Source organism: Schistocerca serialis, chromosome 6, assembly GCF_023864345.2.
Source record: "Schistocerca serialis cubense isolate TAMUIC-IGC-003099 chromosome 6, iqSchSeri2.2, whole genome shotgun sequence".
NCBI classification, from domain to species: Eukaryota; Metazoa; Arthropoda; class Insecta; order Orthoptera; family Acrididae; genus Schistocerca; species Schistocerca serialis.
This window is the reverse complement of record NC_064643.1, coordinates 438,241,171-438,267,947: the sequence shown is the minus strand read 5'-3', so window position 1 is coordinate 438,267,947 and position 26,777 is coordinate 438,241,171. Positions and strand designations below refer to the sequence as shown.

The window sequence follows — 26,777 nt, the reverse complement described above, 5'->3', positions numbered from 1 at the left end:
AGGTCAGTTTGTCATATTTCTTTTAATTCTTTCATATTGACAAATATTATATGTGAAAGGTTACTTTTCTTGTAGCTATTTGTGTGAATATAAATTTAAAGCATTAACTTTTCTCATTTGTTTGTTCGCGCTACTTACCAGTGATATTACTATTGGCTGGCTACATCACATATTCTATCGCTCTGAATATGTGCTGTTATTGGCTGCCGAGATCGCGTGACATGAGCTGTAATTGGCTGACAAAAGCGCGTCGCAATCTAGATTTCAGTGCTTCGGAAGGTATCGTGTTGTATTTCGTGAATTTGTGTTTATACTTTCATAATACGAAAATATGCACTATAATGGTTGCCGTATTGTTTCTTGATGGGTTTCATTTCCTAATGTACCGGGAATTTGTATGCCGGTATATAAAACCTTCACTTTTCAAAGGATTGAAAAGTTTTACAGCGTCGAGGGAAAGTATATTGTCACTTAAGACGGAAAACAATTTACTTTCACCCGGCAAAAAGTGTATTTTGAATCGGGAAAATCCGGGAATTTTTTTTCTTGTCCGCGTATATCCCCTGAACAATGTACGATGAACGGTGTGCTCCGAAACACTTATTCGTGCACAGTATTGTGCTCTTTCGGGAGAGATGCCGCAGATCACCATCTATCCTCCTTTAATGAGCAGGCAAGCCCCCGAACCCTACGTTCTGTGAGGAGTGGTGGATCTCTAACCATTTAGCGCGTAATGATAGTTTCACTGTCATGCTACCTCTTTCCGTAGATGCTCACGAGAGTAGCACATGAACATTCGACCAGCTTCGCCGTTTTCGAAATACTTGTTCACAGTTTCTGCGTGATAATAATCCGCCCTTTGTCAAAAGTCGCTTATCTCAGTGGATTTCCACATTTGCAGCCCATATCATCACCAGAGTGATCCCCCGTTACGTGTCTGCTCCGCTTACATACTTTTGTTACCGCTTCACGCGCCCGCAAAGCCACCAGGCGGCATGCAAGGTCGCGGTTGGCAGTGGTCATAAGTTTCGGCTGTTCATTGTATGTTCGTTGTTCGGACGGAAGTGTTGCACCAGCTTCCTTGTCTGCCTCGCAAGGTTTTCGCCACGACCCTTCTTATTTATTTACGAAAAATAGCAGAATGTTTTCAACCTGCTGAACAAGCGATCTCATACTCGTATAAGATACGTAACGTGGCAGTCGGTAAGTGAAGGGGCTGCAGGGGGCGTGGGTGGTGGTGACGGGAAATCAGGCGATGGTCGCGACGCCAGTGACGGTGCAGTAAGCTGTGCAGGTTATCAGGGCAGACGGGCTGTGAAGAAGAAGTTAGCCTCAGCACAGCCATAAAGATAGGCCAAATGGCTTCTCGGCGTCAGCGCAGCGAAATCGCCCCGCCACCGACTACTTACCTGCAATAATTTATTTAGAACATCGGCAACGAGCCTCGTGCCCATTGTCGCTCCTTTTTTTTTTGTTTCATCCCAGTAAAATTATAGTTAATTATTTCCTAGACACATTATGTTGTAATCCTGACAGAGATAAACTACGAAACACGTGAACACGAATGCAGTTCTTCTGCTTATCGCCGCGCAGGGCTATTTTATTTCTCGCGTTCAGGTAAATGCAAAAGGACACTCCGTTCCCATAAGGAATCAAGTTTTGACACTATGACGTTGCAAAGTACATGAATCTGTTTAAAAAAACTCTAGTTATTCTAATTGTGCCTGTTACAAACTTCACAGCTAAGAGGATACGCGAGACTAGTGGTTGTGTGATCATACTGTTGCTTATTAGAAATAAATTAACTGTGTAGATGTAGATGTACTATTTATCAAGTCTAGATTTAGGTCGCAGAGCACGAAAGGAAATAAAAAGAGATCAGAAATCTTCATGAGAAGAGCCTAGAAATTTTACGCGAGTTAACACGTTCTTCAAAACTCTACATACAAACCTGGAGTGTTATACAAGTAAACCGCAGTGGAGACTTAATACATCACGACGGCGCCATGAATGCTAGTTGAACAGAAATTTTGACAATGTCTGAAGACAGTACACAAGGACATACGGGTGAAGACAAAGAGGAGTTGCGTAGTAGAAGCGCATTCTGTCAGGACTCAGTAATAAGCGTCGGAAAGGATTATGTGGGTGTTATTATTATGCTTCTTGTAAACAAAAATTCCTATTTATATTCATCTGTTTTTCTATTTGCAAAATACAGTCTTCATCTGTTCCTGTCTTGAGGCAACATTTTTCATCTGTACGCAATTGAACAACCTTGACAATCGTTGTGTACCTCTTCGGTGTTACCTTCGTCTAACTCCATATTATAAGGGGTAGTCAAATGAAAATGATGTTGTTGTTGTTGCTGTTGTGGTCTTCAGTCCTGAAACTGGTTTGGTGCACCTCTCCATGCTACTCCGTCCTGTGCAAGCTTCTTCATCTCCCAGTACTTAACTGCAACCAACATCCTTCTGAATCTGCTTAGTGTATTCATCTCTTGGTCCCCCTCTACGATTCTTACCCTCCACGCTGCCCTCCAATACTAAATTGGTGATCCCTTGATGCCTCAGAACATGTCCTACCAACCGATCCCTTCTTCTAGTCAAGTTGTGCCACAAATTCCTCTTCTCCCCAATTCTATTCAACACGTCCTCATTAGTTATGTGATCTACCCATCTAATCTTCAGCATTCTTCTGTAGCACCACATTTCGAAAGCTTTTATTCTGTTCTTGTCCGAACTATCTATCGTCCATGTTTCACTTCCATACATGGCTACACTTCATACAAATACTTTCAGAAACGACTTCCTGACACTTAAATCAATACTCGATGTTAACAAATTTCTCTTCTTCAGAAACGATTTCCTTGCCATTGCCAGTCTACATTTTATATCCTCTCTACTTCGACCAACATTAGCTATTTTGCTCCCCAAATAGCAAAACTCCTTTACTGCTTTAAGTGTCTCATTTCCTAATCTAATACCCTCAGCATTACCCGACTTAATTTGATAACATTCCGTTATGCTCGTTTTGCTTTTGTTGATGTTTATCTTCTACCCTCCTTTCAAGACACTGTCCATTCCGTTCAACTGCTCTTCCAAGTCCTTTGCTGTCTCTGACAGAATTACAATGTCATCGGCAAACCTCAAAGTTTTTATTTCTTCTCCATCGATTTTAATACGTACTTCGAATTTTTCTTTTGTTTCCTTTATTGCTTGCTCAATATACGGATTGAATAACATCGGGGGGAGGCTACAACCCTCTCACTCCCTTCCCAACCACTGCTTCCCTTTCATGTCCCTCGAGTCGTATAACTGCCATCTGGTTTCTGTACAAATTGTAAATAACCTTTCGCTGCCTGTATTTTACCCCTGCCACCTTTAGAATTTGAAAGAGAGTATACCAGTCATCACTGACAAAAGCTTTCTCTAAGTCTACAAATGCTAGAAACAAAGGTTTGCGTTTCCTTAATGAAAATGATACAGATGGGAAAAAAAGTAAGTAAACTACTTATTATTTCAAAAGTGATCGCCATAACTGTTAATACATTTATCCCACTGACGGTTGGTGCTTCATGGAAAAATGTTTGCAGTTGACTACGAAACCATGACTGTACCAAGCGTGCGCCACAAATGTCTTTTTTCAGGGCTCCAAAAATATGGAAATCTCACGGGGAGAGATCGGTACTAAGTGGAGGATGTGTAAAGGGCTCCCAGGGAAACTTCTGCACCGTACTCGAAACAACCTTGACAACATGTGGGCCCGCCCACAGGCTGGCAAGGTTGCTGCAGAAGCTTAGTCGCGAGGAGGGTGGTTTGTGAAGGACGTCGCTTGAAATATTGCGAGGGCCCTTTGATAATCCTGAATAACTGTTGTAATGCCTTTGGTCCACCGTAGCACCGGCTGGAAGGGGAAGAGGAGTCTATACAAAGGGAAAGAACGGTTCCAAACTCTTGCCGCCCCCCCCCCCCCTTTACCCACCACTTCTGAGTGTAAATTTCTGCTGATGCTCTTGGTTGGTGATAGATCATAAAACCTGTTCTGGACAATAAGTATTTAAACCGCGTTTTTCATATTATTTTGTCCAGGAAGAGTATGGGATTATTGCCACCTTCTTGTTCGCGTCTCGATCCACTTTGTCGCTAGCGGCCTCGTCGCCGACGGGACGTTGAAATCTAATCGTTCTTCCAGTAGACTACTCTATCGTTCAGGGAAAAAAATATGAAATGTCCAGGGGCAGCAGAACAGAAAATAGTTGTTCCCAGGGACGTAAAGCGTAGTTAGTGAACGGCCGCATGTGTCAACGTTCGCAAAGCCCAACTGAGCGAGTTTCCGATAGCGTATTTCCTGGATATACGGCTGCTTTGTTACGCTACAGCACGGGTCTGCTGGCGACCGAATCGGCACTAGGAAAAAAATTACTACGATTGCTGGCGGCGGGATAGTAACGGTAGTGGATGGTGTAGGACTTCCAGCGCATTGTGGATCTGTTCTTCTGGCTCATCAGCTGGCTGACATGCTCATTCCATTAAATTAGTAGTTACTGGTCGGAATATGCCAACGTAACGGTCTTTAAAAAAGGAAGAAGTACAAAAGCGAACGAAAAGTTGTAATATCTGAGTCAGTGTTTGTAGAACTACAGTTCTGCTAGTGAAGATTGCTTTAAATATGCTAGCATTCTTTGGCGTCGCATTAAGCTACCGATGCATTTGAAACAAAACCGTAGTTCTACATCCGTTCAATTCCCCTTCAGTATATGCTCAAGTAATATAGGTCTTTCGAGAATATTCCGTTGGTATGGTTCTACTGGCCTTATTATTAGCTCTTCTTTTAAAACAGTGACAGTTCTACTCTGTAAAACAGTGCTACAGGATGTCAAGATTATACTTACTTGCTTACCGGTTTAGAATGAGAAATGTATCTCTCTTTTGTAAGTGTTTATTTTGTACAGCAAAAATCCATTTGATTCATCTAAAAGACTGATGCTGTCCAGAAGTGAAAATACTGTGCATGTTGATTTCATTTGGTCGGAGATTACGTCTGACACGAGGTAATATTACTGTATACAGGTGCTACGAAATTTGTGTTACACAACATTTCTCATTCCTGCTGAGTTTCTGTTACGCAGGAAAGTACTTATTGCAGTTTTCATCCTAAAGAGAGACTTCGACATTCTTCTACATTCGAAAGTTTTTGAGTGTATCGTTTCAAAAACAACTCTTAGGACATACGGTCGTAGGGGGAAGAGTAAGGAAGAACGGTCACACCAACCCACTGAATATAACCGAAAGTGAAAACAGTATCCTCATCTCCCAAAAACCTATAATACGTCCATGTTATTAGATTTTGTGTTCCGTGGCCGTGGATTACATTAATTAAAGAAATACAGCAACCAACCACTTTATATACTTTTATTTATGCCGGGATGCGTTTCAGGCTTTCACCGATCTTCAGTTGGCGTGTTTCTTATGTCACTCTTCACTAAGTACATAGTTGAATCATCAACAGCTATTTGGACGCTCCATTTACCTGTGCCAAATAACAGTTTCGTTTACTTACTGTGCATTCCGAATTGTATATTCATGATATATTTCTTGTTAGACGTACGTACTTCTTACTCTACGTGTTGTTGCTACGATTTTCGTATTTATAATCGTAGCACAAACACTTTTTACACTTGTATGTTGCACATAAACAGCGCAGTATCGGCCATGGTGCCGACTGACATCTTTGTTTACACCGGAAAATTACGACGACTTGCTGAAACATAACGCCTCCGAATTTTTATGTGAACACTCTTAAACTTTTAAAATAAAGCAAAGGTTATTACCATTCTTAATTTTTATTCTCCGACGAAAGCATTTCTCCTAACGCGAGACCAGTTTGTTGATACCGTCGCTATCGAAAGTTTGACTTTTTGATACCGTCACTGCGGAATGTTTGACTTTGTTGATGGAGACACAGTCTCACCTCTGCTTGCACCGCTTCATCTCTATGAAAGTGAAGTGCTTGAAGGTGTTCTTTAAATTTTGGAGGCAGATGAAAATAGGAAGGGGTCAAGTCCGGACAGTATGGAGGACGATCGATGACAGCGAACCCAAGACGTCGGATTGCTGCAGATGTCGCAGCGCTCATATGTGATCTGACATTGCCGTGCTGAAGGAGGAGAGGGTGCTCCATGTGAAGTGACGAACTCTTCGAACCCCGATTCCAACAAGCTGTTTCTCACGCACCGACACACTCACGTTACGCACCGCCGTGTTACACGCTACAATTCGGAGCCCTCTAGTGGCAGAGGGCTGCACATATACAGTAACGTTTTATTTAGAAAGATTTTAGAGTTTTTACATGAAAAATTCGCAGGCACTAGTTTTCAGCACTCCCTCGTATATCTGTGGTCCAAGTTACATATTACTTACTGGTTCTGAATATACTATTTATAGTTCAAGCTCCTGTCTGACTAAAAAATTAAAATTGCCTAGCATGAATTTGTTGAGGGCTGTGTATGGTTATCTATAAGTTCAGTAGCGACTGGTTAATTAAACTATACCGAATATTACGAAAATAATATACTTCAATTTATATAAATGAATTTATATTAAATATTTTATTCACAGTTGGAGTGACATTTTTAAGCAATAAACGCACAACAACTGACTTACATGATTGAGAACAACTATATTGATTGGGTGCGCTCACATAGGATATGGCAACAGAAATTTGTTGTCTTTTGTTTATTATTAGTATTATATTTTTCACGAGTGTAATTAGTGTGTTATTGTAAAAAGCAAATTCTGGAAATTCCTTAGAAATTTTTTTTGGTTAGCTTTGGTTGGTCATTTAGGATGCACATTTGGCAATGCACATTTATGAAAATAAATTTCAGTTTCTTCAGGTAAGTTTATACTTTTCCTTTGTTGGCCAGGTGGAGTATTTGTAAGTTGTGAACTATGTCGGTCTTTCGGTATTCATCTTCAGCTACACGGGTGAAGCAAATGTGGATTTGCTTAAGTTTTGTAGACGAAAAACATCCGTGATTGATATTGAAATTTATTCGGGTAATTTTGTTACGGGAATTTCCGAACACTCTGTATATGTGGTGTCTGTTACATATATTACATAAGTAGTGTGTGGTATAAGTTGGGGTCTTATGGGAGACGTGCTAGGGTAGTCCGTGCGGTTCTGGTGACCACTGTGTCTGGATGGCGTAGTGGTCAACGCATCTCCTTAATAAGCAGAAGACCCGGGTTCGAATCCCGGTCCGGCACAAATTTTCACGTTTCCTCATTGATATAAATCAGTACCCACTGGTAGCTAATGTCTTTAATTCAAATGAGTGTTATGGATTGCATATAAATAGGTGGAAAGAGCCATTGCTGTTTGGATACAGAAACAAGCATTTCTAAGTGTATCCACGGAGCAACTGAAAGTGGAATATTAACATAAAACTAGATGCAGCAGAAGCAGATGCCACGCTAAGATTTATTGGAAGAATAATAAGGAAATGTATTTCACTTACGAAAGAAATAGTTTAGGAAACACTCGTTAGACCGATTCTTGAATATTGTTCGTCACTCTGTGTTCTTTGTCAAGCAGCACTAATAGAGGGTATACGGGAGATCCAAAGCTCATTTCGGCATTTATTAAGCGTGAAAGCATTAGAAAGAGGTTTATCAAACTCCAAAAGCAGACGCTACAACAGAGCCGTTATGCATCTCGTAGAAGTTTACTACCGGATTTCTCTGAGCGTTCGTTGCAATGAGAATTAGGTAACTCTTGCCAAATTCTTCTCACTGTAGAGCAGAACGGTAAAATGAGAGAAATTTTAGATAATTTGGGGGCTTATTGACGACAGTCGCCCCCAAGCGTCATTCGCCAATGGAATAGGAAGTGGGGGAAATTATAGCGACTCCAGGTGCACCTTTGCAAAGCACTGCAAGATGGCTTGTTTGATCGAATGTGTGTGAATGTGGCGTACTCATCTGAAGCATGACCGACTGAGCTACAGTGGCTCGTGCAAGATTTGTGGTAAGTTATACAAAGTAGCAGGCGCGCCTGAAGACGGCCGCTGCTGAAAGAAGGAGACCGGAACGCCTGCAGGCAGCCGTGGCACGCGCGATGGGCACTGCGCCACGTGCTTCGGAGGTCCGCTCCACTCCAGCGCGGCCGGTGCGTCGCTAGGAATGCCGCGCCGCCAGCACCAACAGATAATCTCGCCACTCGCCACTGACTCCCAGACAGGGATTCTGCCTGTTCCTCGTGTGGTGTTCCGAACTGCGGCGGTCTTTCTCAGTGTTCACATTTTCTAGCCCACCAGTAACACCACCACCACCACCACCACCACCCCCCCCCCTACTTTATAGTCTATCTGCCATGTATAAAACACCTTTAAAGTCTGATAGCTTTACAAATGAGCTAATGCGTTGAATATTTGACGTTAACATGTAAACGAGAAATGGTTGGAAATCATGTGTTCAGTTTGTTGGATTCGCTGTAAGTGCTCTCATTCATTGGATGAATACATTGAAGTGACGAAGTCATGGGATAGCGATATGCGCCTGTATAGACGTCGGTAGTGTCGCCTACAGAAGGTATAAAGGGACAGTGCATTGGCGGAACTGTCATTTGTACTGGGGCGGTTCCAGTGAAAAGGTCTGCGACGTGATTACTGCCGCACGACGGGAATTAACAGACAACGCGTAATGGTAGTTGGTGCTAGAAGCATGGCACATTCAGTTTCGGAAATCGTTAGAAAATTCAATATTCCAAGATCCACAATGTCAAGAGTGTGCCAAGAATACCAAATTTCGGGCATTATCTCTCGTCACGAACAACGCAGTGGCCGACGACCTTCACTTGACGACCGAGAGCAACGCAATTTGCATAGAGTAGACAGTGCTAACATACGAGCAACGCTGCTCGGAAAAAAAAGAATGAAAAAAAAACACGTATAAATCAATGTGTAACTTACGACGAGCGTATCCGTTAGGATATTGCGGCCAAATATGGCGTGAATTAGCTGTGGCAGCCGACGACCGACGTGATGGCTATTGTTAAGGCCACAGCGTCCCTCCTGGGCTCGTGGCGTTATCGGTTGGACCCTAGAAGACTGGAAAACCATCGCCTGACAAGATGAGTACCGATATCAGTTGGTAAGAAAACAATGTGTGTGAAATCTTATGGGACTTAACTGCTAAGGTCATCAGTCCCTAAGCTTACACACAACTTAACCTAAATTATCCTAAGGGCAAACACACACACCCATGCCGGAGGGAGGACTCGAACCTCCGCCGGGACCAGCCGCACAGTCCATGACTGCAGCGCTTAGACCGTTTGTAAGAACTGATGGTAGCGTTAGAGTGTGTTGCAGACCTACAAAGTCATGAACCCAAGTTGTCAACAAGGCACTACGCAAGCTGGTGGTGGCTCCGTAATGTTGTGGGCGATGCTTATATGGAATGAATTGGGTCTTCTGGTACAAGTCAACAGATCACTGACTGGAAATGATTGTTTGGTTACTTGGGGAACATTTGCAGCCGTTCATGGACTTCATGTCCCCAAACAACATGTGCTTATGGATGGCAATGCGCGACAGGTCGAGCGAATGATTTGACCACCCACATCGCCCAAGATGAATCCCGTGCAGTATTTATGAGACAGAATCGAGAGGTCAGTTAGTGCACAATATACTTCACCGGCAACACCTTCGCAATCATAGACGGCTATAGAGGCAAAATGGCTCTCCATTTCTGTAGGGGACTTCCGACGACTTGTTGAGTCCATGCCACGTCGAGCTGTTGCACTTCACCAGAAAAGCAGATTGGACACGATATTAGGCGGTATCCCATCGCTTCTGTCACCTGAGTGTATAGTCTGGGTAATTTCCGCGCCGTGAGATACGCTGCCTCAAGACGTATACGCAGGTTCTGTCTGTAATAATCGTCGTACTGTGTACTTTAACTACAAAATTATACCTCCTGACGCATACATTATGAAAAACAATTGATAGTCTTAAATTCATGAAAAAATGAAAAGCAAATTTTTGTTGCCCCCTGGAAACCGTTAGATAGGCAACCTGCAACTAGGATCGTTCACCATGAACCGTGTTAGCCGTGTAGTAATATAGTTCCTGAAACAATAACACTGTACCTAATGTGTACAACGTAACTCTTCTAAATCGAGGACACTCTGTATGTACACTACTGTTAATTCTACACAGCGACATAGTTTTTTAGCTATTAGGGATCAGAAACGGGGCTAGTACGAGTCTGATGTTAGGTTGCATACTTTACAAATCAAGACGCCGCTGTTACTTCAGTGGCCACGGGCTTCCTTCGTTCCCGTTGTAGTTGATGAGTACGCGGAGTCTGAGAACTGTAGCGCTGCAGTCCTTTCATACTCGTCGACTCGTTCCCTCTTACTGAAGCATGCAGGAGTTTAAGGCTAGTTGTGACTTATTGGTAGTACGAAAGATGAGTACACGATCTTGCTGCTGTAAAGTAGCGCCGACAAGGCGAAATGACGGACTGTCGGGATCAGATAGCTTTTAACGAAGCTGCGTTCTGTGGTGCTGTGCGCGGTAAAAGACGAAAATAAATTCATTGGTGCAAATTACACAACTGCAAACGTATTCAGTTAGAGGAGGAGTGATATATGTAATAAGTTTTACGTTATATTTCACGCTTCAGACGAAAAACATACAAGTTTCGTCCCAACCAAACAAAGTGGTTGTATTCTTGTTTATTAAAACTCCGCCATGAGAAAAAGTATGTGGTGTGTCAAACAAAAACTGGGCATACAGTAACATTACTTTTGTACCCCTTCAACAAAAAGCACGCTATTTTTGTATTTATTTGTTCATGCCAACTTGTGATTATAGAATAACAACGGGTTGTATAGCTTATCCTTCTTCTGGAAAGCCTGGAATTCTCAGGGAATTACATTTTACCTCGAAAAATGAGGAAAGTCTCAGCGAATTTCAGCAATTCCATAAAATCTCAGAGAATCCTACGTTTTTATCCTACCACTGAAATTTAATTTTATTGAGTTTTACAAATCACAAATTTTAAAATACTTCATAGTGTGTTGGTTATTTTAATGTTGTTTCATATAAATTATCGATGTTTAAAAACTGCGGTTAAACCGCTGCTTATGGCTGGTACATAGCTCTGCTGAGAGGAAAGAAAAATCATTATTGTGGTATGCTGCCCCCTCCCTTGCCCGCTCATAATTAATTTTCCATTGATTTGTCAGGAGCTTCTTTGCACCATCTTCCCCATCATGCGTGGAATTTTCAGGGATTCTTTTTCCAAATTTGAGTAGCCATCCTAGATTGCACTTCATCCTGATGTCATGTTTCCTCGTACTGTCGTTACACATTCGGTAACTCATCGAAAATGTGTGTACGTAATAGTTAGAATTCTGTTAATACATTATAAATGTTAAATTATCTATGTAAACGTATGTATAAACATAACAAAATTCACTGTTTATCGATCAGGTGTATAACTTGCTTCTGTCATTTAGACAGGTCGGACATTTTGTGATATTTCAACTTGCACTTGAGAAAGGATATAAAGCCCTAATCACGATTGTACAAAATAAATGAGTAATAATTTACATTTTAATGGCGAAAATTTCTTTCAAAGCAGTTGCGTATGTGGCGGTAGGACACGAGTCCGCGGTTATACTTGCGAACTCGTGTACTCGCTCTCCTTTCTGAGCGAGTCGAGTCCACTTGTACCACACAACAGACTCAGGTGATGAATGGGCTGCGACGGAGACACTAATCGAGTCCAGTCTGCGGGCGCACGGAGGCGGTGAGTTCGGAGATGACGTCACATGACTCTCTGGCGAGTTTAAAGCGAGTATACGGAGCTCATTTCTGATCTTTATTAGCTATTCATCACGGCTTCAGTTTATGGCGGACAGAAAGAAAGAATACAGAACGTAATAATTGCATTGAACATTTTGCATTGTGCTCGTAGCCACTGTCTTGGAAGTTGCATGAACGGGTGAATTCCTTCTTCCTTGGTTCCTATACCCCTTTGTAGACCCACAACCAAGATCACACGAAGTAGCTTCACAGTTATGTGACTGTCTTGAGAAGAATGTTTGCCGATGGAATCCATTAAATTCTACGGAACGACGAAAGCAATGTAGTGTGTTCCACATGGAATCGTTGTAGTACCACTATCGTTCTCAATATCGCCTGAGTATGGGGAAATGTGGTACGACTTACGACTGTATTCCCATTCGACGTAATGAATCGCAACCATTATGAGTGGAAAAAAAAACACACGACACTGTTGTAACATTCTACAATGTGTTAGAATATTGGAGCAGTGTCTTGTGTTTTTTCATTCATGATGTATAAAATATTCTACCAAGAAGCAACGGAACACTCAATCAATGCATTTGCAACTGTGTTTAAATGTGAATAAATGCAGGGTAATGAGCAGTGAAAGGACCCGATAGTATCCGATTACTAGATCACTTGTAAACTTTTGGCGTCTGTCTCATCGTGGGAACATTTGTAGATACCTTACGGAGCAATATGAAATGAAACAAATGAGTTTAACCTACACGAAATTATAACTGTGATGATCACGGAATTTAAACGGAAATATTTGAAAGAAATGCGATGTTGCTATCACGAAACCCTTCTTAATACATTTAGAAAGCCTGTACTAGAGTGAGACAGCGCAAAAGTTACGTTGTTTCCGTCGCGGGTATCACACAGTAGTTATGGGTATACAATAAGATGAATTAATCATTTTTCTACAGCTTAACAGAACAGAAACAGAATTGGAAGTCACTAGTATTAGTACGGTAAACATAGCACATTATACAGTGACTTACGAAGTAAGTGCTAGTCTAGTCGACCGCAATACTATTCAACTTGAGAGTGAGGGCGATTCGGTCGGCTTACCTTGAGTTGGGCATCATCTGGATTGGTAGGATACGCACGACTAACCTTGAAGAGTTGATAGTGCCATGCTTTTTCCTTAGTTATCGCTGTAATTGTTTACTGCAAAGTCACCGCATGTTTCCGACAACGGCGAAATGCAGTAAGTGATGGTTGAGTAGTAATTGTATATAATAGTCCGCCACCAACAAGTCTCCAGTCACATAGTTTCATAAACCGCTGACGTCCAAGAGCGGTAGTAATCGAGAATACAACCAATATTTCGAGACTGTGTGTCATAAATTAATGTCTCATATTGCTTTTGTAGTTGATGCCACTTCAGAACGGCACTGGCACGTTGCAAAAGATATCAACGCTGGACCCGATGTCACCATGTATCCGACACGTATCGCCGAGGGAGAAGAAGCAGTGATTATGCCAATAGTATCAGTGATCTATGCGTTCTTCTTGCTTGTTTTCGACTTCTCCGGTTGTTGTTCGTTTAATGACGCTGGGAGTACTCTTTCCATAAGATCATATATCTGTCTAACTGAAGGTAGTCACAGGCATTCTGTTAATTACTTACTCTTTCTCATTCAGAGCAATATCAGAATGTTTGGCAGTAGCAGATCCACCTAACAGGTAGTAGATTTTTTACTATGAAGAAACAAAGAACAAAGACTGACTTTCAGCGGTTATCGATAGGCGCAGCCCAAACGCTACCAGTAAGCTTTCGGATGGTGTTATTCCGGGCCCACGCTTTAACCTTCTCGTCCTTAGTGGGAGCTTTAAAGGTGAAGAGTACGATCTACTCCTGAATACTCGCACATTGATGTGTACGAAGTGGGAAGCGGCTATCCACACCGGAATATCGTCAGCTTTCTGTTAGCTTCACAAGACAAATCCGTCGTTCGTGTCATACTCTCAATTTACAGTTAATCTTGTTGAAACTCGTTTCCTTGGAAGCAGCGCCTGCGATATAGCAGTGTTGTTTTATCGTGATAACGCTGTGTTCGCATGTGGTCGTAAATTTACTGTGCGGGGAGCGGCGCTAAATTTCTGCTGATCGCTGCGGGAATGCGACGGACGTCACAGCCGCTGCTGTGACAGCGCTTTGTTTTCCAATCGATCACGGGGAGCTACGATGAAGAATCGCTTGGGGTAGGCGCGACGGAAGGCACGTGGCGGGTATATCGTAAGGCCTGTTTTCTGTTGCATATTTGTCAGTGTCGCGGTTTTACTTTTACGGAAGAACATTTTCGTTTCGGTTGCGAACGCTGGTAGTTAGTACAACGGCAATGTTGCAGTGATTTTACTTGCGCACTCTCTCTGTTTATGGGTTCAGAGATGCGAGTTATACGCTGTAGTAACGGAACTAGCGCAGGGGCCAGCTGAAAAAGCACCCGGTATCAACCGCTTGTGAGGAGGTAGTTTCCTACTGTCTGCACCTGGGAAGTGTCACACGAGTATTGCCCTGTAGCGTTACGTGCTTCGAAGACAAACAAAATCATCTGTTTCGACGTAAAAACGCAGTTGCTGAAGAATCTTGAACAAGGCTTTGATGGATGCACTCTAGGAAAGAAACTATACGCGTCAGCAGTGTTCGTCATACCTCATAATAACCATAAGAAAGACATTTACAGTGTGTAGTTCATATGAATCAAATGCTGACAGGATGTTATTCGAGAATAATTATCTAGTTCGCTAGAGTGTATAAATATCTTCTACTTTCTAGGCGAATGAAGACTGGAACATATCTCCTTATACCCTGTCCGCAGTTACCCCTTACAATTTTGCGATTAAGAAGACCATCTACACAATGTTTAGCTACTTAATTTTTACTTTGCTGCCACTAGATACTTTTTGCTTTATTTGTATCATAATACAGTCGTAGTTTTGTTGATCGCCCTACCAGATTACCATTTTTGCCGTTGTCTTCACGTGAGCAATGACAAGCCTGTTGTCAATTTTGTTGTCTCTTATTATTCCTGTAACATACGACGTTCGCCACACACCTTTATTTGTACGTTTTGCCATTTAAGGCCTTATACACAAACAACAGGTGCGCTAAATGTCGTGCGCGAGAAATAAGACGAAGACAACGATCAGAAAACTGTCGGCATAGACAAGGAAATCCAAACAGTAACGAGAAAGTCGACTCTTTGATATAAATAAAGCGAAGCGCTTCTAAGGAGAAAAACTAAGCACTGAAATGTAGAATTTTTTAAAATCAACTTAAAAATCATTGTAGAGGCGAGCGATAAGAATTCTCTTTGATAAATAGCATCACAGATTACGAAAAAGTTATTGTGTACGCGTTAACTCACAAGCAAAGGCCATCTAAATGTTCTTGCCATCCGTCTACTTTTAATAGAACCATTTCATATGGGAGGATAAAATATGCACAGTGTAACAGTTCTGCCGCGATGATTTGACTATTCACGCCGAAATTTAGCTTGCAATTTCATCAATTAACAACTGACCTTAGCCGAAAGCGAGCGTACGTCTACATACGTTGCCGAAACACATTCACAGTCGCCCGTATGATTTCCAAAACAGGAAAACATCTCGCCGATTTGAGGGACAGTATTCTTCACCATGCCGAATCAACAATGATTACGTGTGTGTAGCCGTTTTAATGAAGAGTTTACCACACGATTTACGAGTAAACGAATCACTGATCTCATACATACAAGAGCTGCTGTCGCTAATGCAGTAATGGGCGCAGCTTGTAAAATTTCTAACATGGCAGTAACAGATGGTAAAAACATGTTGCGTAAGGAACAGGTAAGAAAGCATATCGCGAGTCAGAGCAGGGCAGCGCCACTCACTCCACTGTCTGTCTCTGCTGGAGGCTGCATTAGCGAGCCAGCATCAACAGCACGAGGTAAGGCGCTCTTCCTGTTCGAGTGGTGGTAATTGATGTGAGAAGCGAAGGTAGGTGGAGACGGGCACAAATGCAGCTTGGCAGGGAGGAGGGATCGGGGAGAAAACGCATAGAGCGAATAATCTGGGAGACATTTTCTCTTTCTCTTGAGAATGCGTGGTGCTATTAATAACTTAATGGGAAGCTAAGAACGGCAGGTCATCGAGAAGAATAACCAGGGAGGAGAGTGGACTCTCAGCCGCTACGTTTTTATACGTATGCAGTGGAGTTAAATGGCTATTAAATTTTCTAAAGAAAGAACAAACACTTTTGTGTTGATACAGAATAAACGATTTTCCGAGCTTAGACATAATGAGGCATCTGGAACAGAATGACCTCCTGCGCGGCATCCAGCATGGATTCCGAAAATATCGATCATGCGAAATTCAATTTGCGCTTTACACACATGACGTAAGGAAAGCCTAGGAGCAAAGGAATCAGGCGGATGCAATATATATAGACTTCCGAAAAGCATTTCACTAGGTACCACACGAACGTTTATTAGCAAATTTCGTAACTGGATCGAGGATTTCTTAGTAGGGACGACAGAGCATGTTATCTTGGACGGAGAGTCATCGACAGAAGTTGAAGCAATTTAAGGGGTGCCCCAGGGAAGCGTTTGGGACCCTTGTTGTCCATGCAGTATGTTAACGACCAGGCGAACAGTGATAATAGCAACCTCATACTGTTTGCGGATGATGCAGTTGCACGTAATGAAATACTGTATGAAATATCCAGGCCGATCTTGATCGGATCCGAAAGTGGTGCTAAAATTGGCAACTTCTTGTAAAGGTCGAGAAATGTAAAATTGTGCACTTTGCAAAACTTAGACAAACGGTATCCCATGAGTCAGTTTATATAAATACCTGAATACAACAATTTTTAGGGATATGAAATGGAATTATCACATAGTCTCAGTGGGAGGTTAGGTAGATGGGAGACTTCGGTTCATTGGCAGAATACTGAGAAAATGCAGTAAGAGTACAATTCACTTGTGGAACCCACACGAAATTGGACTAACTGGGATACTCAGCCTATACAAAGAGGGGCGACACGAATTGGTAACAGCTTTGCTTGAATTACAGGAGAGCTTCACGGAAGTGCTGAAAAACCTGAGAGCGGGATGAGTCTTGAAGATAAGCACCAATTATTTCGCTATAGTCCGCCTCCGGTAGCTGAGTGATGCCGGCACGGTAGCTCAGCGTGTTCGGTCGGAGGGCTGCGTGCTCTCTGCAATAAAAAAAACTGAGTCAAAGAATCAACGATCAACTTGAACGGATGTCTTGTGACGTCCGCCCAGACCAAACGCAACGAACTACATCGAACAAAAAAAAAAAATAAATAAAAATAAATTGGTCAGCGCGACAGAATGTTAATCCTAAGAGCCCGGGTTCGATTCCTGGCTGAGTCGGAGATTTTCTCCGCTCAGGGACTGGGTATTGTGTTTTCCTAATCATCATCTTATCATCCCCATCGACGCGCAAGTCGCCGAAGTGGCGTCAAATCGAAAGACTTGCACCCGGCGAACGGTCTACCCGACGGGAGGCCGTAGTCACTCGACATTTTATTTATTTCGCAATAGCCTACTTACAAAGTTAGAAAAAACAGTTTTAAGAGACAAATCGAGGTTTTTCAGCCTGATACGTATCGCTCCTGTAGTGACCTCGAAGACAAGAGTAGCCTAATTGCGTAAAGAGCTGTTAAATCTGTAATTCTTCCCGCGCCCTATACGCAGTTGGAACGGAATGATGCCTTAACAAGTGGTACGTGTACCCTTTTGCCACACAATTCACAGTGGTTTGCAGAGTATAGATGCAGATACAGCACAGTGCGCGACAACGATATTGGTGATTCTTGTTCTTGATGCAGGTTCTTCTTATGAGATAAATGTCAATGGTGCCAGAAGGTAAAACGCTAGTGATTAAATTGCATTAGGGATGTAAAGCTGTAGGTTAGGGATTATGGAAGTTTGTGCCGATGGTGGATTCAGGTGGGGAAATTGTGGGCTAAGAGAGTTTAAGGTACGAGTACTATGCAGATGAGTTCCTAGAGATGAAAGAGGGCATGGAATGAACATTCAGGATTATGGTTTTGGTGGAACTTGTCGTTCAAGAAGAAGAGAAAGGAGAGGGAATCGTTGGTGTGCAGTAGGAGAAGAGGGAGGATGGGGAGCCTTGATGTGTAGTTTCAAAATTCATCATTATTCTTCTGGTGGTGCATTCCATAACAGCGATTAAATATGTATCGGAAACAGGAAAAATCTATATGAAGTCAAAAGAAAACGTAAATTCAACAGGGGGAATTAATATAGATTTATGGGGATAACGCCAGAAAAGTACAGTGTAGCTACAAAGGAAGCCGGCTGTTCGATGCTTGTGGAATGTGCCTTTTGAGTGCTGCGCGAGTGCATAATCCTCCCAAGTCAGATTAAAGACGACCGTGGGCGATGTGTGGTGCTAAGTTCTGTGGAACCAACGCGTACCATCACAATGAGAGCGTCGCTCATATTCCCAGCGATTTAAAGAAGAACGACGTTCTATTCGTCACACGGTATTCAGAATCTTTAAAGAATCAATATTCGTTTAAAACTGTTGAATGATTCTACTGTCTCCAACGTTGGTCTACATCTACATAGATTCTGTATTCTGTAAGTTACTATACGGTGCCTGGAGGATGGAACACCATATCAATATTATCGATCTTTTTTTTCCTCTTCCATTCGCGTACTGAGTGAAGAAAAAATGTATAACTGTATGACTATGTATATTTCCTGACTTGTGTTATCTTTCTCATGATCCCTACGCGAAATAAACGTTGGTGGCAGCAGAATGGTCGCACAGCCCTCTTCGAGTACAGGATATCTAAATTTTGCGCACCAGCGTTTCGCGAGAACTACGTCGTCCTTCGCGTTGGCATTGCCATTGACGTTGCCCAAGCATTTATCTTAATTTCGTATGCATTGCAGGTCTCAGAATTCGCTCGATATCTGTTGTCATGCCTACCTGATATGGACTTGAAGGGAATAATGGTCTAGAAACGGACGCACTAGCGCGTTGTACGTGATTTGTTTTATAGATACAATACATTTTCCCAGAACCTTTGCAACAAATCTAAATCGTCCATTCGCCTTCCATAATATTGATTTTACGTCATCGTTCCATTTCATATCGCTTCTTAATATCACTAATAAATATAAATGCTTTGTTGTGTGGTCAATATGTTCACTGGTTATCAGATATTTTCGAGAGATGAAATGGAATGACCACACAGTCTCAGTCGTGGATAAAGCAGGTAGCAGACTGTGGTTTAATGATAGAAGACGGGGGAACTGCAATCATTCACTCTTGAAGATAGACTGAAACTATCGCGAGAAAGCCTACTTAACAATGTTTCTAGAATCAGCTTTAAAGGATGACTCTGGGAATAAACTACAACCCCCTACGTATCCTCCCGTAGGGACCGTGAGTACAAGATTAGGTTTATTGCAGCACGCACAGATGCATTTAAACAAATTCTACCCACGCTCCATACGTGAATGGAACGGGAAAAACCCTAGTAACTGGTGCAATGGGACGTGTCCTCTACCATGCACTTCACAGTGGTTTGCAGGGTATGGATGTAGATGTACGTTTAAAGAGAGCTGCCATTCATTATACCAAGTGCAAAATTTATCAGAAGTCTTTCTCAGTTCCCTTACAATCGTCCAACAACGATACTTTTCTATACGCAGCATCATTGTCTGTGAACAGTCTTATTGTGTTGCTGGTCCCATCTGATAAATCCTTTACGTAGACTGATAACATTAGAGGTCCTATTGCGCTTTTTTGGGACACACCCGAAGCTACTCCTGTTTCTGTGAAACATTCACCGGCCGAAAGAACCTTCTGGTTTCTATCACTTAAGTGATCGTCGAGCCAATCGTGTATTTGTGGACATCAAGTGAACGTAACTTGGTTAGTAATCGACGATATGGTACAGTGTGGTACGCCTTTCGGAAACCTAAGAAGACGGAGTCGACTTTTTCACCTGCATCTGTTGTGTGAAATACGTCGATTTTATTTCACACAAGAGTCATTGCAACATAGAGCAGAGGCGCATATGAAGATAAACCAAGCGGACACTTCCCACGCGCTGTGTCCACGAATGGAAGGAGAGAGGAGGAGAGTAGGAAAGGAAACGACAAGTAACAGTACAAAGTACCCTCCACCAAGCACTGTACTGACAAATAACGTCTCTCGGCTCGAACAGGAATTTGCATTTAAACATTTGTACACAGACCCATTTCACACTTCTAATGACGCTTGCAACGACGTGTGATTGTGTTGCTCTTGGTGTGTATACAACAGCACTTACAATTTCGGAGGAAGGCGGTTTAACACGCCAGTCAGTGAGTTACCTCAATAAGTAGTTGACGTGTTCAGTATGCGTGTGTCAGTATTGTCACATATATACAGAAAAAATGAACGAAACCGTTAATGTTTGGAATGCTTTATATATTGTGGCATCCAAGATAAGAAGGTGTAATCCAACGGAAGACGGTGTAAGACAGGATGGTGACACTTTCACGATGTTTTTGGTGGATCTTTTTATTCGGTAACATGAATATTGATTTGACCACTCAACCGATGTTGCACTGAAGAGGATAGTGGATAAAGAAAGCGACTTTACGGACGATAACGCGGTTAAAAGTGTTCAACATCGTAGTCGTGGTGGCAGTGGCGGAAGCAGTACTCTTCAAAGAGAAACTGACAGTTCTGGTGACTATGAACGTTCACCAGAAAAGATATGCAAAATTTTCGGAATAACATCTTGAATGCATTTATGATGACTATCATACGTCTCCAAGTAAAATTACAACCTACAATTCGTTATTGAAGAGACATCCATCTACAAAAAACACATGTAACATCAAAGTAACATTTGATATTGTGGAGAAAAAAGGCGTAATGAACAACCATTCCGAGGAAACAAGGCAATCAGAGAACAAGATAAAATGGCACATTGTATCCAAATTTGACATAGCAAGGAATGAAGGAAAATGTGCTCATTATTGGTACCTGAAATTTCGAGTAATGCAAAAAGCAAGAGAACTTGGGCACACAAGGTTTAAATGTTCTGCATCTTTCTTAGCACGTCTCAAGAAAGAAAATAGAATGTACCGTAAAAACATCACTGCTATCATAACAGCAATAGATGTACGGGAAGACCAAGATATTCGCAAGTGTGGGACCCGTTTTGCCGAAGACGTAAACCAGAAACCTGCGAGTTTCCAGGTACGGTCACACTGCATTTGGAACATTGGACAAAGTGGATTTAGTCATGAACTAATTTCTGGTGCGGCTCTTTGAGTTGACACCTAATTTAAAAAAAACAAACAAACAAACAAAAACTGTACATTCGTTTCTTCAGGAAGTACTTTCAGTACTGAAGAGAATCTTCCACCGTCCGTTAGGACGTTCAAATTGCACGGTTGGTCGCGGGCATGATGGGAGTTAGTATGCAATGTATGGTTTGGTTTAGCGACGAAGCCCACTTTCATTGGATGGGTTCGTCAACAAGAAAAATTAGCGCATTTGGGGGGGGGGGGGGGGGCGGGCGGGTGCATCGTGCAGTGTCCAGTCACGGAATAATCGGTGCGATATTCCTTGTAGCGCGGTGACTACCGAGCAATACGTGCAGAGGTTTTAGAAGATGATTTCATCCCCATTATTCAAAGTGATCCTGATTTCGACAAGATGTGGTTCATACCAGACAGAGATCGACCCCATCGAAGCAGGGGCCGCGTTTTGGCTCGGGGGTATCCAGAGGCCACTGGCATGGGCCTGAATTGGCCATCATAGTCTCCGCATCTGAACACACGCGATCCCCTTTTGCGGGGCTATATTAAAGACCAGGTGTACAGCAATAACCCCAAAACCATTGCTGAACTGAAAACAGCCATTCAGGTGGTCATCAACAGCATCGATGTTCGGACACTTCAGCGGTTCATGCAGAATTTTGCTATCCGTCCGCCACATCATCGAGAATGATGGCAGGCATATAGAACATGCCATAACCTAAACCTGAATATCTGTAGTGATGTTTACATATTGAATAAAGTACGTCGACGCAGTAGTTTGTAACTAATTTACGTTTCATATAGATCAACAATTGTTATCTTGTACATTTGGAGGTCAGCACAAGCGGAAGACCATTTAGAATCCTTTTTCGTGAATGTTGTTAATGACAGTGTCACAAATAACTGAAGTGTATACTACTTTGTCATTCTCGGAGTGCTCACAAGGAGACAACGATAGTGAATGATTCATTTGCGGGTAAACGCATTGATCATTCCGCCAAAAACAACAAAATACGTACAGCCTATGGATGTATATTTCTTTCGGTAATACAAAATGTATGCAGGAAGTAAACAAATTCTGTAAGGACACTCTGCAGTGACTTCAACTCTCAGTAAAGAAATAGAATTTTCATTATGAAACTTCATTTTGTTATTCATAACCGGTTGCCTGTTCCAGTATATCAGCCTATGCTTCAAAAGTCCTGGCAAGCGGCTGGGTACAGTATCCCCACACATGTTGCTGAATTCAAGAACGCAATTCAAGTGGCATTTGATTTTGCAGTTCAGAAATGTGATTCTGAGGATCGTCCAGATATTGCTTTCGCCAGGGGTGGCTCTTGTCATTCTGCATTCTTGTTTCATGCATTTTGTTGAGGAACCTCATTTTCATTTTTATAATCCAATAGTGGCCAAACTAAGAGTAACATAATCGAATGCTTTCACCGTCGTAACGACAGTGGTACGGAAAGCTCTTAAATTCAGCTGGAACACCGAGTCCTTGTTCGAACCGAGGGACGTCCCTTGAGAGATTTGCAAAGTGTTTATGCAGCTCTAGATGCAGAGGAGAAAGAGGGAAGAGGAAGGAAAGGGCTAAATTTGATTTGCTAAGGTCGGATACGTCGAACAGATGTGCAGAACTATAGACCTATATCTCTAACGTCTATAAGCTGTAGAATTTTTGGAACACGTATTATATTCGAGTATAATGACTTTTCTGGAGACTAGAAATCTACTCTGTAGGAATCAGCATGGGTTTCGAAAAAGACGATCGTGTGAAACCCAGCTCGCGTTATTCATCCACGAGACTCAGGGGGCCATAGACACGGGTTCCCAGGTAGATGCTGTGTTTCTTGACTTCCGCAAGGTGTTCGATACAGTTCCCCACAGTCGTTTAATGAACAAAGTAAAAGCATGTGGACTATCAGACCAATTGTGTGATTGGATTGAAGAGTTCCTAGATAACAGAACGCAGCATGTCATTCTCAATGGAGAGAAGTCTTCCGAAGTAAGAGTGATTTCAGGTATGACGCAGGGGAGTGTCGTAGGACCGTTGCTGTTCACAATATACGTAAATGACCTGGTGGATGACATCGGAAGTTCACTGAGGTTTTTTGCGTATGATGCTGTGGTATATCGAGAGGTTGTAAAAATGGAAAATTGTACTGAAATTCAGGAGGATCTGCAGCGAATTGACGCATGGTGCAGGGAATGGCAATTGAATCTAAATGTAGACAAGTGTAATGTGCTGCAAATACATAGAAAGAAAGATCCCTTATCATTTAGCTACAATATAGCAGGTCAGCAACTGGAAGCAGTTAATTCCATAAATTATCTGGGAGTACGCATTAGGAGTGATTTAAAATGGAATGATCATATAAAGTTGATCGTCGGTAAAGCAGATGCCAGAGTGAGATTCATTGGAAGAATCCTAAGGAAATGCAATCCGAAAACAAAGGAAGTAGGTTACAGTACGTTTGTTCGCCCAGTGCTTGAATACTGCTCAGCAGTGTGGGATCCGTACCAGATAGGGTTGCTAGAAGAGAGAGAGAAGATCCAACGGAGAGCAGCGCGCTTCGTTACAGGATCATTTAGTAATCGCGAAAGCGTTACGGAGATGATAGATAAACTCCAGTGGAAGACTCTGCAGGAGAGACGCTCAGTAGCTCGGTACAGGCTTTTGTTGAAGTTTCGAGAACATACCTACACCGAGGGGTCAAGCAGTATATTGCTCCCCCCTACGTATATCTCGCGAAGAGACCATGAGGATCAAATCGGAGAGATTAGAGCCCACACAGAGGCATACGACAATCCTCCTTTCCGCGAACAATACGAGACTGGAATAGAAGGGAGAACCGATAGAGGTACTCAGGGTACCCTTCGCCACACACCATCAGGTGGCTTGCGGAGTATGGATGTAGATGTAGATGTTCACAAACTGGGATGGCGGCTAGACTGTATTGCGTTGTGGTAGGATGCCAAGAGTGTGTAGATCCGCACACTATTGTTCCTTTAGGCGTGGCAGCGACATTAGTTCAGAGTTTGATCGTCGTTTCGGAAATTCGACTTCCCGCTTCTATTTATTGACTCAGCGAGTGGTAGAACTATATTAGTGGGCAGATGTGACAGTTTGGGCGAGGGAGGAAGGCGAGAGGACCTGGCAGGTTGTGGCGGCGGCGGCGCCGTCGAGTCGCGACGCTCTGCCGACGTCGGCGTCGGCGACGGCATTGCCCGCATCCGCGGAAGGCCAAGCCCGCGTGCGAGATCGATGACAGGCGGCGCTTGGCGAGCCGGCCGCGAGAGCGCGCGCGCGTCGGCGGGCCACGCCACTCTGCGCCAGGCGGGCGACTGCGGCCGGCGGAGCAGGAGCGCGCGCCCCCTCGCCCTTCCAGTCCGCTGCCGATGGCACGTCGGCGCGCCGCAGCGCTAGCGCAGGTACTCGCCGCCACGGCCCACGCTACCCCGCTTCACCTTGCTGCATCTCTAGGCACGCCTCCTACTAGCGCCACTCGCTATATTGACACCCTTATCGACGAACCACTGTCCGCTTTGGACTTTAAGAGCGCATCACAAACTTCGAGAAAGGAGCGTCACCGGCGTCGTATCCACGGCAAGCGGCGTGTGGAGGTAAATGGTGAGCACAACCGGTCAGCTCGGTATTTCCGGCCTGCTCCAGTGTTCTGCATAGTTGAGCTAAAGCCAAGTGGAAGAGTGGCTCGAGCGGTCTTGTAAGTTGCCATAAACTGAGTTTTGGGCGGAGTTGTGTGCATGGTGTTACTGCCGAGTGAAAAAACTTTAAATGATAGAAGACACAGTGGAATTAATGTTGATACTCTCAACGTTTTTCGAAGTGGGACTATGTCAAATTCGTCATAATTGTCTTGGATCGTCAGTGAGATGCCTTGTCATTCACGTTTATGTATCTGCTGCCAATGGGCTTCCACCTTTCCAAATTTGGACTGCTTGCATAATTTGAGGGATTCAATGCTTTATTGCACCTGGGTATATTATCAGCACGTACACAGCATTGGCCCATTAACCTGTAGGGTAAATGCATGGTGCATGGTTGAGTGCGCCTTAGGCGATGCAGACATTATAGTTAACGCCTTATGGGAGTGGGAACTATATAGAAGTGGTAGAGAGAGAGAGAGAGGGGTGTGTGTGTGTGTGTGTGTGTGTGTGTGTGTGTGTGTGTGTGTGTCTTCTTTAGTATTGCAGATATCCGAAGTGATTACAGATTCTTTAAGTTTGCACATAGGCACAGGTTAACAAAGAACGCCCTTCACTTGTGTTAAAGGCAAGTACTTCAATCTTTTGTCATGGGTGTAAACAACGGCGAGGCAGCTGTTAAAGGAACCAGTATATAGTACATAGGTTTTTTTTTGTACTTCGACTGCATAAGGTTATGGCATTTTGTTTTGCTACCATGCCTTTACTACAGTATACGTATGTAATGCACCTCTTTCTCCGGGGGACAAATATCAGTAGTAGCATATTAAGCTACAAATTATCATTTTAAACCTGTGTGGTCTCCCTGGTGTGCCTAGTCGACCACAAGTCCCCGTCACGCTGTTCACTCTGAGTACATACAGGATTGAAGACATGGAGAAAGAAAAGTATCATCACAATTTGAATTTAGAGTAATATAACTTTCTTACCTTTATTGGTCGTTGTTGTACGCTCGTGGTCCAGAGATGAATCTCGCCATCAGCTGTTTGTCTGTGACAGCAAACTGTTACAGTATCACACAAGAATGGTAAACGCTTTCTCTGTTGACAACGATCACTCATTCGATCTACAGGCAGTATTAAACATCTGTAGTCTGATTACTTGGTTGTCATTGCCACTGAGAAATCATGAATTATGCTCAGAACATTTTTTGATGGTAGGCACATACTGTAACGTGATTTTAGCAAAAACCATACTGGCACTCAGACTTTCTATCATTTGCCACAAATCACTGTGTGGACATAGCGTCTATATACAGTAATTTGGTTTGTCAGTTGAGGCAGCAAGGCACCAACATATCGACGAGAGTCCATGTTCAGCATTACAATAACACAAGAGGCAGTAATACAATCGTTACTTCTTATAGGATACAGTGACCTAGAAACTGTATCATGTACAGAAACATTCACTGATGTGTGGTTGTAGACGCTGGATATATGTTGAAAATATCAGCAGCTTCTGACGCAGAGAGCACAGTGTCACTTCATTTAAGCGCGACTATAAAAGCAAATAACATACTGGAAAAATCTGTTCCTGATGCTCAATGTATTTTTCGTAGTGCGCAGGTTTTCGAAGTGTAGGAGGTACTGTTACGATAGCACGAACGTTCTGGACACTTTAGGGCAAACATTCATCTATAATTTAGTATGTTTTGGCGGAGCATGGAATCAGCTAAATTCCTATCTCAGTAGATTTGAGAAGTGTATGTGCAATTACCCTGGATAATCTGCATCTAGAAGCATTTAAGTCAAGCGAGATAGTTAAAGAGCCCGGACTGGAGTTGGGAAAGGGTTAATTGAAAACCGCCTCCATCCATCATAGTGTTTTCCCGTTGTTCCCTAGGTCTAACTAATTCGAATTTCTTCCTTGAAATAGTTATC

General features: G+C 42.9%; 1 protein-coding gene and 1 non-coding gene across 5 annotated transcripts in view; both read left to right on the top strand.

Annotated features, from left to right (window-relative positions):
* Positions 1–26,777, top strand: part of LOC126483675 (SUN domain-containing ossification factor) — a 254,712-nt gene that overhangs the window by 133,177 nt on the left and 94,758 nt on the right. The window contains exon 1 of one of the 4 annotated variants that reach the window (XM_050106753.1): positions 24,521–24,603. The exons of 2 other annotated variants lie outside the window; for them this stretch is intronic. The gene's annotated coding sequence lies outside the window, so the exon portion shown is untranslated. One more of the 4 variants, XM_050106755.1, reaches the window with a different exon arrangement.
* Positions 7,197–7,269, top strand: Trnai-aau (transfer RNA isoleucine (anticodon AAU)). Its single transcript has one exon. It is a non-coding gene; the product is annotated as a tRNA-Ile (tRNA).